The sequence below is a fragment of the Hyperolius riggenbachi genome, chromosome 5 (genome assembly GCF_040937935.1).
Source record: "Hyperolius riggenbachi isolate aHypRig1 chromosome 5, aHypRig1.pri, whole genome shotgun sequence".
NCBI lineage: Eukaryota > Metazoa > Chordata > Amphibia > Anura > Hyperoliidae > Hyperolius > Hyperolius riggenbachi.
In genome coordinates, this window is record NC_090650.1 from 350,184,051 (window position 1) to 350,200,281 (window position 16,231).

A 16,231-nucleotide genomic window follows, 5' to 3' on the forward strand; every position below is an offset into this window, starting at 1 on the left:
TTATTAAGCCAGGTTCCTGTCTGGGAACTCCTAAACTCACTTTTTACCAGTTGGTCACGTAAATTCTTGCATCTTTTGAAATATATACATGGGGGGATCATACACTTGTCCTTTAACAAAGGGTCCGTAATAAACCCCAATTCCTCTTAATTGAACTTGCTATGAAATCTCCTAGTGGTGAGTATGTAAAGTGCATGAAAAATCCTTCCCTCTTACTTTTTACTGTTGGTTGTAACAGATTTTTTTCTGTCCATCTTTTCTGCACGCTCGAAAGCTGTCAACAATTGTAGCCACGTTTAGCAAATCTATGCTTTACTTCCATCATTTGCGACTTGCCTTCTTCCTCCTTGGAATTGTTTCTCTTCATACGGATCATTTGACTATATGGCAGACAGACTGTCCTTCAACTCCTTAGGATGATGGCTTTGGCCATGTAACACCATATCAGAGGCCTTATCTTTTCTAAAAGTTGTGGTAATTAGCTGCGTCCCTTCCACTGTGACCTTTAGATCCAAGAATTCCAGTCCCCCCCCGCCCCATTTCATGGTAAGGTGAAGGTTCAAATCGTTGTTTGAGTAACTGTACCCATTCCTCAAACTCTCTACGTGTGCCTGCCCAGACAATTAAATGTCATCATTATATCTGTCCCAGAAGTGGACCAAATCCTCTTTCTCTTATGCTGGGAATACACTACTCGATTCTGAGGCATTTAGATGGCTTGATAGATAATTTCCGACACGTCCGATCTCCAGGCGGGATCTTTTCGCCGCTCGATTCTGCATTGAGGACAATGAAAGAAGATAAGAAAAATGAGCAGAAGATAAGAGAATCGCCTGCAGAATCGAGCAGGGAATCAATCGAGCAGAAGAATCGAGCGGCAAAATCGAGCCGTGTATGCCCAGCATTAGGAATCCACCTCCACTTGGATGGAAAGTCGTCTCCCAGACTTGGGTCGCACTCCAATTGAAAAGGTCATCTGGAAACACTGGCAATCGGTTAAGGTGGCCACACTCGATACAATTCGATAAAAAAAAAATTTATTCCAGCAAGAAATCCCATTTTTATTTGCTATAAATCGATCGGGAGTGGTGGATTTTTCCGATTCATTATATGAAAATTGAATGGTGTGTGGTAGATTGTCAATTTATTAATATATACACCCAAGCAATTTTCTCAGAGTTTTCAATAATTTATTTTCATAATTGGGGCAAAATTGAACACATGTGGGGTACATTGGTCAGATTTTTCAAAAGTTACGATAATAATCTACTAATCTAATATTAATATCAATCAGAAAAATTGACTGCCATCCTAGAATTGAAAATACATTTTTAAAAAATGTATGGTGTGTGGCCACCGTTACAGAGATTGCCACTGAAGAGGGGACTAGACTATACAGGGTGGGAGAAGGTGCCTTAGTACGAATGAACAATTAACCGTAATGATGGTATTTGTAAGGAACATAATATTTTTAGAATGTATACAGCTGGCCTGAAGGAAAAAAAAAAGATTGCTTTAACTGTGTGGACTGATGTTTGTCAACCAAGTAGTGGTGACCTGCAGCTTTACCATACTGCCTGGCCCGTTATACTAACATGGATATAGTATACTAGCCTACATTACATCACTGCTCTCAATAGCAGCTGTGCTTTGTCAATTGCACGCTCGTAAATGTAGTTACAGTACTGTGGTTTATTTCATGATCTGTTGCATCTTCATATAGGACTGATCCCTGGTGTGTAAGAAATGTTCTACAAGATGCATGTTTTATATACTTTACTGTCGCTACTTTACTTTCTTCTACAAATTATGGATATGGAGGTAATGTGACTGCAGTGCTTACTGCACATGAAATCCAGTACATTACAGAGCAGATTCAAATGAATAACAAGTACACATGACTGCTTGCTATGAGCCCACCTATAGCTTCCTGCGTAACCACTTTAGATTCAGAACTTTTATACTTCCCAGTCCATTTCTTATGCTTTGAAGATGTGATGCATCATCTGATAATGGCACTCTAGCCCTGCAGCTCACCTAGCACAGCTATATATTGTTTTCCTGGACCTGGATGGAGATATATTCTGTATAAATTGCATGGAGAGTAGAATGGCAAGCACTCTGATACCAAGCTGCATCTGCTTTATATGGAGCTTCTCAGTCGATTAAAGCCACAGTGTGCTACAAGACTTGGGAGCTACAGTATATGGTGTGTACTAAAAGGTTGCTGAGTAATAGGACTTTAGAGACTATCTCCATAGTAACTTTTTTTTTTACTTTTACCCTCATATGCAGGCCAGACCAGGGATGAGCTCTCGGAATTGGAAGAAATCCGAGTTCCAATTATCGCATCGGAATTTGCCCATTGCGAGTAAAATCACGAAAAACAATCTGAAATTACACTGTTGCGAGAACTGGGTTCTGTTCCACCAATGTGAAAATTGGCTTCAGAAACATAATTTTCAGCAAACACAGCACTAACACAATGGCCGAGAAAGGGAAAATTGGCTTCTAAAACAAGAATTTTTGATCCATAGTGATGTCAACAAAATGGCTGCTGGGGATTCACTGGTCCCTGGAGGCCTCAGTTAAAGTGGCAGAACAAGCATTTTCTTTTCACATGAATGCGGAGTCCAGGCGACCAGTGCGTCCCCTGACCTGGTACCCAGGACCACTGATAAATGTGGAAAACTGCTTGTTCTGCCACTTTAGCGTGGCGATCAGGGATTCCCTGGTGGACATCTTGTTGGTGTCGCTGTTTGCGGAAAATTCTATTGACTGCATTGACTTCAATAGAAAATGCCTTTCGAACACGAAATTTGGAATTTGCCTGTGGAACGGTGAATTTCGACAAAATCGGAATTCAGTTGTTCCTATTAATCCTTTAATGAGAGCCCGAGGTGGGCTAAAAAAAATGACAGAAAAAGTAGGCTACCTGATCCGCGGAGCTGAGCGGATCAGGTAGCCGAAAAAACCGCTGCTCCCCTGGGCTGCAATGCCCCACTTTCACTTTGGTGAAAGTGGGGCATTGCTGTACTGAGAGCTGTGTGTCTCTCATAACGTCCAGGGAGGTGGGGGAGCAGCAGGAGGCGCTGCCAGGAGAGAGAGCTTGCCCGATGGCAGCTCAGGAAACCCTGCAGGAATGCCCCTGGCAGGCGTTCTGAACAGGGAATTCCTCTCCCCTGTGTTTACCTCTGAGATAGCAACAAATCTTGTCGCTGAACTCGGGGGCTATATAGCGAGGCAGTGGGGGGGGGCAGAGAGCGGCAGTTGAGGGACACAGAGCCACGTCATTAGGCTGAGAACATGGCTCTGTGTCCCATCTGCCCTGAAGATCAACCTCTGGTTCTTTTAAACAACAACTGTATTGAGAGGTATATGGAGGCTGCCATATTTTGTTTCCTTGTAAGCAATACCAGTTGCCTGGCTGCCCTGCAAATCCTCTGCCTCTAATACTTTTAGCCATAGACAATTTAAGAAAACATCCAGCAGATCAGGTGTTGCTGATATTATTTTTATTGCAGCCAAATACACCAGCAGGGCTGCAAGGCAGCTAGTATTGTTTAACCACCCTGGCGTTCTGATTAAATCGCCAGGGTGGCTGCGGGAGGGTTTTTTTTAAATAAAAAAAAAACTATTTCATGCAGCCAACTGAAAGTTGGCTGCATGAAAGCCCACTAGAGGGCGCTCCGGAGGCGATCTTCCGATCGCCTCCGGCGCCCAGAATAAACAAGGAAGGCCGCAATGAGCGGCCTTCCTTGTTTTGCTTATATCGTCGCCATAGCGACGAGCGGAGTGACGTCATCGACGTCAGCCGACGTCCTGACGTCAGCCGCCTCCGATCCAGCCCTTAGCGCTGGCCGGAACTTTTTGTTCCGGCTACGCTGGGCTCAGGCGGCTGGGGGGACCCTCTTTCGCCGCTGCTCGCGGCGAATCGCCGCAGAGCGGCGGCGATCAGGCAGCACACGCGGCTGGCAAAGTGCCGGCTGCGTGTGCTGCTTTTTATTTCATTAAAATCGGCCCAGCAGGGCCTGAGCGGCAGCCGCTGGCGGTGTTGGACGAGCTGAGCTCGTCCAGACCGCTCAGCTGGTTAAAAGGAAATAAATATGGCAGCCTCCATATACCTCTCACTTCAGTTGTCCTTTAACTCTTTCACGCAATTACTTTGAAGACACTATGTATTTGGCCAGGTTCACAGTGGTCAGCTGCATAATGCAAGCATTATAATGAGTGTGAACTGCAATGGAGACAGGACATAGACTTTACTACAAAGCCTGCATGCAGCGATCAGTAACAATGTAGTACTGTGAACAGGCCCATGCAGGAGTTATATGGGCAGCGAGTTGACATACAGAATTATTCTGTAACGCAACAGCACTGTGAACTTGCCCTCAGTATATATGTGCTCTTTCTCCAAGTCATTACTTTGAAACATTTTTTTCTAATATTCGTATAGAAGGTTTAGGCAAACATGTTTGCAGCTGTGTTTATGTACGTAAATCACAATAATCCAAAGCTTCTAGTCCATTCACTCCATGATTACATACTGTATTGCTGCCATTGAGTGCTTTTGGTGAAGTCTATGGGCTCGATTCACAAAGCGGTGATAACTCAGTTATCACGCCTAAAAGACTTTAGGCGTGATAAGCCGTGCAAAGCTGAGTTAGCACCGCTTTTGCTCTTTATCGCGCGCAAACTCCCACGCGCAAAGTTTTGCGCGCGCAATCGCGCAATTCCGCGCGCAGCGCCCATAGGCTTTAATGGGCACATCGTGCGAACTGCAAAACTTTGCGCGAGTTTCATTTTATCACGCCTAAACTGAGTTTAGGCGTGATACAGGGGTTTTCACAGGCAGGCAAACACTTTGCACCGCTTTGTGAATCAGGCCCTATGTATAGTAAGGGACCTTTACCATTATGTCCATTATGTTGTGTTTATACATTGCATTGTAATGCACTGCTTATGTAACTGAATAAAGGATTAAAGGAGGGCACAGGATATTATATTACATGCCAGCACAGATTAGCATTGTAAAATGTATATAGGGCTGGCAGCTCTCTACACTGGCCTTCCAAAAAAGGTCTTGTACCGACTACAGCTGATACAGAATACTGCTGCCAGACTGCTAACCAACCAACCCCGTCACTGCCACATAACGCCAGTCCTGCACTCCCTTCACTGGCTACCTATAGAATGGAGGGTCCTATTCAAGATCGGCCTACTGACATTTAAATCCCTGAATAATTTAGGCCCTGGATACAGGAAAGATATGTTGCAGCTGCGTAGCAATCCCCGCATTCTCAGATCAACAGGTTCTAATAATCTAGTCATACCCAGAGCCCACTTGGAAACTTTTGGTCCCAGAGCCTTCTGTCATGCTGCCCCTACGTTTTGGAACTCCTTACCTCAACAGATCAGGACAGCTCCATCCCTGGACGTGTTTAAATCCAGACTGAAAACCCACCTGTTCAGTTTGGCATTTGCAGAAATATAACTTTTGTTGTGTGAATACTTCATCCTACTAATTACTGAATCTGAGAGAGCCTAAGCGCTTTGAGTCCTATGGGAGAAAAGCGCTATAGAAATGTTATTGTATTGTATTGTATTATCTGCTGCTGATAAATATTTTTAAGGTGGCCACACAACATACAATTTTTAAAATATCTTTTCAATTCAAGAATTGCAATCAATTTTTCTGACGGATTGTAACATTTAAAAAATCTTACCAATGTACCACACACCTGTGTTCAATTTTTACCCAATTATTTATTTTATATTATTTAAGTATTTATATAGCGCCAACATATTATGCAGTGCTTTACAATTGTCTTGTCACTAACTGTCACTAACTGTCCTTTATTCAGATGCATTATTTCTTTGTGCCGTAATTGTTAAGAAAAAAAGTTTTGACACATCCAGCACCACATATTTTATTTTCTCGCTGAAACATAACAGTCAGCACTGTATTGCACACTTTGCAGTGATTTGCTAAGTTATGCAGCAGATTGTGTATACAGCAAGGTCTAATGCCAATCTTGAGAACACAGGCGAACATAATTATTCTTGCAAAGTTGAACTTTACTTTTTTAATATTGCCTACTGCTATGCTGCTAAAGTTCGCAACTCTCTCTTGTGCCATAGCAGATCGTAGGAAATATTACAGGTATCATCATTATTATTATTATTATTATTATTATTATTATTATTGGTTTAAAAGGTGCCAACATGTTCTAAAGAATGAAGTTTGTTCTCTTGCAGGCAGTATAGAATTTAATCTAAACCAAAGGGACTTAGTTCACATCTGCGTTTTATTACAGAACGTAACCGAAACGTATACTGTACAAACGGAACGGATGTGAAAGGATCCAATGTTAACCTGTTGGACCGTTCACATGCGTCCGATTTACGGATACGTTCCGTACTCTCCGTTCCCCAGACCAAAAAAATGCCGCAGGCCCTAATTTTCCGCACCGTTCTGCCCAGTGGAACGGAACCGGACAAAAAATGCTTTTGCATTGGGGCAATGGAGAATGGAACATTTCTTCACACTAGTTAAGAAACAGACTGTTCCACGGGGGATGGGGGATGGGGGGACACGAACCTGAGCGGCGTGAGGGTGAGGGGAGGGTGCAGCGGGCGGGTGGGTGAGCGAGGGTTACCGGGCCTTAAATACATAATACATACCTAAAGACCTGCGGTAGAGGCTTCCGTCTTCTTCCGCGTCATGTGACCATATGACGAGTCATGTGACTAGTCACATGACACACTGTATAATCACAGCGCAAGAAGAGGAAGCCTCTGCCACTGCCATTAGGTATGTATTAGCTGCCAAACGGAGTAAAAACCGATCCGATCCATCAGTGATCAGATCAATTTTCACAATCCCTTTGCCAATGTGCACAGAGCCATCCAGATCCGGTGAAGCGGAGACCGGATCCGCTCACCGGATCCGTTTGGCTCATATTTTGTAATGTGGTCCGGGACTTAGGCCCCTTTTACACTTGCAGGTGAAACCTGTGTAGTGTTACCCTATTTTACCACAAGGGGCAGCAAAAGCAATGTAAGTCTACCATTCACACTTATTGCGGTCCGTTGTGGTGCGCCAGAAGTTTCCGATTCGACGCAAGGGCTGCACTTCGTTTCCGCATGCTCCATGCTTAAAGGGGCACTATGGTGAAAAATTGTAAAATTTAAAATATGTGCAAACATACAAATAAGAAGTACAAATTTTCTTCCACAGTAAAATGAGCCATAAATTACTTTTCTCCTATGTTGCTGTCACCTACAGTAGGTAGTAGAAATCTGACAGAAGTGACAGGTTTTGGACTAGTTCATCACTTCATAGGGGAATCTCAGGGATTTATTTATTTTCAAAAGCACTTAGTGAATGGCAGTTGCTCTGTCCAACTGCCAAAAAACTGTGTAGTGAGCAGGGAGGCTGGCCAGCATCATCCTTTCTAGGGAATATCTTTATAAAGAATAAAATCCTTGCTGAGAATCCCCTATAAAGAGATGGACTAGTCTAAAACCTGTCACTTCTGTCAGATTTCTACTACCTACTGTAAGTGACAGCAACATAGGAGAAAAGTAATTTATGGCTCATTTTACTTTGGAAAAAATTTACTTCTTATTTGTTTATGTTTGCACAGATTTTACATTTTACAATTTTTCACCATAGTGTCCCTTTAAAGAGTAACTGTTAGCCCCCAAATTGAAATTTAAAACACTATTGCAATGTTTTATTTATTATATAAGTGAGCCAAAAAGCTAATGTAGAAGTTAAAAATCAATCTAATTTTGTTACTATGTAACCTTTCCCCCCAGCTCCGGACGCAAGCCGCATATCAGATACTGTAGCATGCAGAGCATGCCTATGTCTGGCCGACCCCCCTCTCCCCCCCAGGACCAGGTGCCAATATATTCTCCCCACCGCAGCTGACCGCTCTGACACGGAGAGAGAGCGGCAGCACTTCCAGAGCAGCACCGCAGAGCAGCCGGCGCCGTGCATCTCTCTCACATGTGATTCTCTCACATGTGACTCGGCGGCGGCTGCTCTGCGGTGCTGCTCTGGAAGTGCTGCCGCTCTCTCTCCGTGTCAGAGCGGTCAGCTGCGGTGGGGAGAATATATTGGCACCTGGTACTGGGGGGGAGAGGGGGGTCGGCCAGACATAGGCATGCTCTGCATGCTACAGTATCTGATATGCGGCTTGCGTCCGGAGCTGGGGGGAAAGGTTACATAGTAACAAAATTAGATTGATTTTTAACTTCTACATTGGCTTTTAGGCTCACTTATATAATAAATAAAACATTGCAATAGTGTTTTAAATTTCAATTTGGGGGCTAACAGTTACTCTTTAATGCACGGAGCTAGGGGTAATGCAAGTCTATAGACGCCGCATGCAGTGTAAATAACAGTGTGGGGTGCATCGTGGTGCGCATCGCCAGGAATCCCATTGATACTCTTCCTGCCCAGCAGGGAGTACATCACTGAATGGGGCCGATGCTATGCATATGACCGTCGCCCCACTCTGCCACAGGGTCACAAGATTGATGCAGCAAGAGCATTTCCTCCCTACCACAACACACACAATGTAAGTGTAAAACCGGCCTAAGTTCACACTGTGCATGTGTATCACAATGCGATGGATTCCAAAAAATGGTCACATCTGGTAATATCTGCACATCTGCACCGAAACGTGTCACTATTCATCTGTAACAGTAGTGAAATGTACATGGCATCCAGTAATGCACAGCTCGGCTTGCGTTTTTTGAGCAGAATCCAATGTTCTGCGGTGGCAACAAGCGGACGTGAATGTGGGCATTGTTTGAAAATCGTACGGCGTTGCCGTTCAATTATAATTTGCGCTATAATGCACCACATTGTGCCTAGTGTGAACACACCCTTACTATCGCTCTATCTTGCACACTAGTTCAATGCCGGTACTCCTGCCACTTTCCTGGGTCATATCACACTACAGCAAGGGCTGAAATGTTAGGACAGTGGGTGCTGAAAGCCCCACTATGGTCAGATTTCAGTCTGTTGTGTGTTGAACAGTCTTGACACTTAAATGTTGAAATCTTTTAATACATTTATGACAGATCATCACAGTCACTTGCTTTAAAACTATCCAGCTTTGCGAAAATAATAAAAAATCCGCCCAGCCTGCAATAATCTTGATGACAATTTCCTAACGAAAGTAACTTTGGTAGTTTGACCTTTACTAAAAACAATAATCAGATATTTTCTATCATGCTAAGAGGCAGAAATGGCAGTCGCAAAGTGTGTGTGTAAAAAAGGGGCTCCCAGAAATGTGGGCGCCTAGTGAAGCCACTAGTAGAGTATCAACAATAATACTGATATGCTACTATTGGATGCTGGATAATGCTAACAGTAGAATATCAGTCATTTTACATATTATTATATTATCGCTTTAACTAACCATCCTCTAACACTTAAGCCTGGTATACACTTTCAATTATGATTGGCCAATCACCAACCAATTGTACCATCTCCATGTAGTATGAGGCACAGAGAAGGGATGAAGAGGCGCCCAATGTATATAAAATACTCTAAAAGCAATAAGATGTAAACAAGATGAGGTAGCCCACCTCAAAAAACGACAATTTCATACAAGAGGAATTGTTTATTAGTTTAAAGCACAGGCAACAGGTTTCGTGGGACTCTGCCCACTTCCTCAGGCCAAGTAAAGTGCCACTGCTACTTACTAGAGGCACCCCAAATGCAGCTAGTAAGCAGCAGTGGCACTTTACGTGCTTCTCCCCGCCATGGAGCGTGTCTAAGAAAAAGCGCTTGAGAGCGCGAAACAATTGTCGACCACCTACCATCTTCTCTGTCAACATCTGCTGCTGCCTTGGAACGGTGATGTATTGCTAAGTTCCATCATCTTTTGTACTGTAATACATCTGGATTAAATGAAGCCTAATGATCTGGTGCCCACTGCTTTTTTTCTATATTGAATCAATGTATTGGTCTGTTAACGTGGAGGCACAGTAACATAAGCTATTCCAGAGTGTATTTTTTGTTGTCCCAGCGGAGGGTCATTGTGTGTGCGGGGAACAGTCCTGTCTTAGTGGAAAATAATCCTAACTCTAACCTACCCCTACCTAATCCTAACACTAAGCTATCCCTTCCTACGCCTAACACTAAACTATCCCTTCCTACGCCTAGCACTATCCTACCCCTACCTAATCCTAACACTAACCTACCTCCACCTAATCCTAAAACTAATTTATCCCTTCCTGAGGCGAGCACTATCCTACCCCTACCTAATCCTAACACTAACCTACCACTATCTAATCCTAACACTAACCTATCCCTTTCTACGCCTAACACTAACCTATCCCTTCCTAAGCCTAGCACTATCCTACCCCTACCTAATCCTAACACTCACTTACCTCTACATAATCCAAACACTAACCTTTCCCTTCCTACGCCTAACACTAACCTGCCCCTACCTAATCCTAACACTAACCTACCCCTACCTAATCCTATCACTAACCTGCCCCTACCTAATCCTAACACTAACCTACCTCTACCCAATCCTAACACTAACCTACCCCTACCTAATCCTAACACTAACCTACCCTACCCTACCTAATCCTAACACTAACCTATCCCTTTCTACGCCTAACACTAACCTATACCTTCCTAAGCCTAGCACTATCCTACCCCCACCTAATCCTAACACTCACTTACCTTTACCTAATCCTAACACTAACCTATCCCTACCTAATCCTAACACTAACCTGCCCCTACCTAATCCTAACACTAACCTACCCCTACCTAATCCTAACACTAACCTACCCCTACCTAAGCCTAACACTAACCTGCCCCTACCTAAGCCTAACACTAACCTACCTCTACCCAATCCTAACACTAACCTACCCCTACCTAATCCTAACACTCACTTACCTAATCCTAACTCTAACTCAGGGCCGTGCCGAGGCATAGGCTGGAGAGGCTCCAGCCTTAGGGCACAGTGTAGGAGGGGGCGCACAATTCATTCAGTTGTCATTCCTAATTGTGTATGAAGCAGAAAGAAATAAGAAAAGGGGATACATAGCAGTGACTGCAAGCCAGATAACTAGATATTAAGGTGTTGGGGAGGTTGTGGGCCCTTTGGCCCTCTTAGTCTAATAGCAATCAGTGTGTGACGGCTGGGGTGGGAGGGATGGAGGGGCGCACTTTGGTGTCTCAGCCTTGGGTGCTGGAGGACCTTGTCCCTGCTCTGCTCTAACCTATCCCTTCCTACGCATAACACTAGCCTCCCTTCCACCTACAGCTAACACTATAGTACCAGTGTGGGATTTGGCAACATGTTAACCTAACCCTGTGCCCCTGATAACTTACCCCTACCACCGCTGTTTGTCCTGCTATCTGCTACGCAATTTCCCCAGCCATTTGCCCTCCGGTGCTATCTGTGCTGTGGTTTTGGTGGTGCCGGTGCTTCGGCTATATCCGGCAGCCAAATTGTACACTGGACGGTTGCTAGTTCACACAAAGTAATGTGTTGCCCCGGGGCAAACACCAAACTGGGTCTCTCATTACAAATGATATAATTGCCCTCCCCAATAACATAGTTCTAGCAGACCCAGCACACATGAGGCAATCTATAGCCAGATTTTCAGACAATTGATTGTAGTCAATAAGATAGGAATGCCCTTTACATACTACCCTGATCTGTTTATTTGTTGTGTGCATGAATGATTCATATCTATCGTGCCATATTGTATCTGATTTTATGTAAAATAAAATTGTACCATTAGGGGATAAATGTTATAATTTCCAATCGATTATAACCAATTTTCTAAATTGATTGAAGTAAAGACTAGTTCATAAAAATTGTACCGTTAATGGGCACCTTTCATCTCTCTTAGCAGTAGGAGGAGGTGGACTTGTCATGTGTTGTGCTGGGGAAGGAACTCACACATTCCTGTCAATAAACACTATTGAATGCAGCCTGCTAGGTGCCAAGCAGTTACTTTCATTATATCTAATAGAAAAGATGAGGATGTGCTATGTGTACTACAGGACAGGGAAATTATGTTTTTCCAGTTTCTGTATTAGATAAGTCTAAAATAACAGTAAGGTCCTCCTCTGACATCTTCATTTGATGCAGTCCCTGTAGAGACTAGCTGAAATCATTAGCAGTGGAGGGGAGGCACTTGACATCTGCTGTCTGCAGCCAGTAAATGCAAATGTTACCCAGAGACAGTGCTACTAGTATCACACAGATATATGAACCGTACAGGTCCACAGGAATCAGCCCTGCATCATTAAACATAAATAATATAACAGAGACACCTGGAACACTATGGGGTTCATGTACCAAAGCTAAAACTCATTGAAGAACATAAGGGATTCAGGAATCCTGGCCTGGAGATTTTATTATTTCTCAAATGGTCTTCTGTTGGGTGGCAAAGGTTTGAAAACCTTTTCTGTATCATGTCAGAACATAGTGGAAGTTTCTGATTGTTAGTAAATTACCAGTTGTGTAATTGCAGCATCTGCCTTAGCTACCTGGCGGCGGCTCCACGCCCATGGGCGTGGCCGCGGCGGCAGCCCCAGGACCGCCTGACGGCGATTGGCGTCAAGTCCTGGGGCTACAATTTGCAGGCTCGGGGGGCGGAGCTCCGCCCCGCCTTCAGTCTCCAAGCGGCTATTGCCGTCTTTACTGTTAGTACAGTGCTACGATCAGCAGCAGCACTGTACTGGGGACAGCCGTTTGACACGGCAGTCCCCCTGGGGGACAAGAGAGCGAAGGCCTCTCATAGACAGAAGCCTATGACAGCTGATCGCCGTGATTGGCCGGCTGGGGGGAGGGAGGGGATTGAAGAATAACTAAATAAAGAAAAACAGTAAAAAACAAAAACAAATATTTATTAAAAAAATAAACAACTTGGGGGTGATCAGACCCCACCAACAGAGAGCTCTGTTGGTGGGGGGAATCACTCGTGTGCTGTGTTGTGCGGCCCTGCAGCTTGGCCTTAAAGCTGCAGTGGCCATTTTAGGGAAAATGTGCCTAGTCTTTAGGGGGGTTTACCACTGTGGTCCTCAAGTGGTTAAAGGACAACTGAAGTAACAGATAAATGGAGGCTGCCATATTGATTTCCTTTTAAGCAATACCAATTGCCTGGCAGTCCTGCTGATCCTCTGCCTCTAATACTTTTAACCATAAACTCTGGACAAGCATTTAGCATATCAGGTGTTTCTGACAAGATTAGCGCCATGCATGTTTCTGGTGTTATTTAGCCAAATAGATCAGCAGGGCTGCCAGGCAACTGGTATTGTTTAAAAGGAAATAAATATGGCAGCCTCTATATTCTTCTCACTTCAGTTGTGTAACGATCGGTGTCAGCACACAGAGAGAATCTGATTATTGGTGATCTGCAGTATCACCAAGAATACAGATATATACCCGATTATTGATGATCTGCAGAATCACCAATAATACAAGTATAACTAACCTCTGGACACCTATATAGTGTGAGTGTTTGGTGCAACAGTAATGACTTTGAGCGGGACCACCCGAGGAGCAGGTGGTCCTTGGCAGTATGAGAAATACCTCCCTCTGGGAAGTGCGAAGACCTTCCAACAACCTGAGACTTCCAAAGGGGTGGAGCCCCAGGCTGAATAGCAGGAAGGCCCTGTGGCCAAGTGACACCTAGAAGGTGGATGTCACAAGCAGGACTGGAGACTAATCTCTCAATGGAGAGGGATAGCTCGCAAGGTCGGGCAGGCTAGGTCGGCAACACACGGGCAGATAAGGTACAGAGACAGAAGGCTGATTCGGTAACCAGGGACAGGCAGGGTTGGCCACAGGTAATCAGATATGCGTAGGTACCGAATCAGAAAGCAGAAGGATAGTCAGGGATGCAATAGGTCATAACAGATATCAAACAATGCCTAGTCTTGGGTGTGAGGTCCGTGGTCTCAACACCCTGGAACTAGTCTGAAGTATACACAGTATCCCTAGTCTTGGGTGTGAGGTCCGTGGTCTCAACACCCTGGGACTAGTCTGAAGTATAACACAATAGTAACACAGTAGTAATCTGGCTCAGTGTGAATTCCCAGGTCCTCCTGGTTCTAACACACTGTGGGATCTGACTATAGTCTGAGTGCTTTCACGTAAGTGTTCGCAACGGCAGACAACTTGAGACTGACCAGCAATAACTATATATAGAGCGGCGTTCCCCGGCGCCACCCATCGCTGATCAACCAATAGCCACTCGCTCTGAGATCAGCTGACCAACCTGGTCAGCTGATCCCTCCTCGTTTGTCATAAAGGTTCTGCCTCTCAGCGCGCGCGCGTATTCCTCAATCTGTGTGCACTAACAGGCCCAGCCACATCAGACGCACGCTGCCGCGTGCAAACCGCCGAGCTGGACACGGAACCAGCCGCCTCGCTGCCAGTCCGCGCGGCGGCTTTTCCACAATCTATTACAAGTTGCCCTTGAACTGCTAGCCGACTACATCACGCCGATGGCCATAAAGTCCTGGCGCAGTAGTTTGCAGGTGATCGTGTGCATCTCCTGCTTGGTAGGCGAAATCGCCGTCTAATTCCCGGTACAGCGATGCGATCTACAGCAGCGCTGTACTAGGAACAGCCGTGTGACACAGCTGTCCCCTCCATTAGCTCAGAGGTGATCCACTGTCATTGGCTGAAACCTATGATAGTCGAACACAGTGATAGGCTGGCGGGGGGAGGGAGGTAGTGCCCACTGCACACCAAATAAAAAAAAGACACAGTTTTAATTAAAAAAAAATACAAAAATATTTATAAATAAACAAACAAACCTGGGGATATCAGACCCCACCGACAGAGAGCTCTGTTGGTGGGGAGAAAAGGGGGGGGGGGGTCAGTTGTGAGCTGTACTGTGCGGCCCTGCAGCTGTGGCATTAAAGCTGCAGTGGCCTATTTTACAAAAAAAGGCCTGGTCTTTAGGGGGGTTTAACACTGTGGTCCTCAAGTGGTTAAATACTTTGTTTAACTTAAAGCGGCCCCAGACCAAACATTTTTTTTAATTAAAAATATTTAGTTGCACCACTCTGACACATACAAAGATAAATAAACACTCCTCCAAACCTATGATCATTTCAGTGCATGCTTTTCACCCTTCTCTTTTCATAGCTAGGGTTATACTGGGGGCAGCCATTGGCAATTCCTCCATTGCCAGACACCATCTACTCCACCAGTTTGCCGGATTCTGTCCCGGCAATTTGAAAGGAAGGGAGGGGTTCCTCCAATAAATGTAAAATATTTTATATTTGTCATCATGCAGCTGAAAAAAGGCTGCTATTTATTACTATAATTTAGAAAATCGATTTTATTTCTGAAAATAAAAATATATATATACAGTATATATATTTTTAATTTGGGTCCACTTTAAAGAGGAACTGTAAGGAAATTAACATAATTAAGGGACCACTATCATGAAAAATTGTAATACATGTAAACACATACAAATAAGAAGTACATTTCTCCCAGAGTAAAATGAGCCATAAATTACTTTTCTCCTATGTGGCTGTCACTTACAGTAGGCAGTAGAAATCTGGCAGAACTGACAGGGTTTGAGCTAGTCTATCTCTATTCTTTATAAAGACACTGGCTGAAAAGGATTTTTACAAAGATGCTGGCCAGCTCCTCTTCTCGCTGTACCCTTATTTGGCAGTTGGACAGAGCAACTGCCATTCACTAATTGCTTTTGGAAATAATGAGAACCCCCCCTCCCCCATGAAGAGATAGGCTAGTCCAAAACCTGTTGCTTCTGTCAAATTTCTATTACCTACTGTAAGTGACAGCAACATAGGAGAAAAGTAATTTATCTGTCATTTTACTCTATAAAAAATTTACTTCGTATTTATATGTGTTTACATGCAATTAAAATTTTATGATTTTCACGATAGTGTTCCTTTAATAAATTTTTTTTTTTACAATATTAATAGATTAGTCGGTGTTTGCCCACTGTAAAATCTTTCTTCTCCCTGATTTACTTTCTGAAATTAATCACAAGCAGCATCTTTAGTCCTGTCAGGTGACCTCTACAGAATGTCCATTTACTGAAAATTCTATGCACAGAGGGAGAACTGTTTGCATGACAGTTGGAAAAATGCAACTAGGTTCACAGACAGCAAACTGTCAGGACCATGGTCATGACATCACACTGTGGGCGGGGTTTCACCACAATATCAGCAACACATACCTGCCCC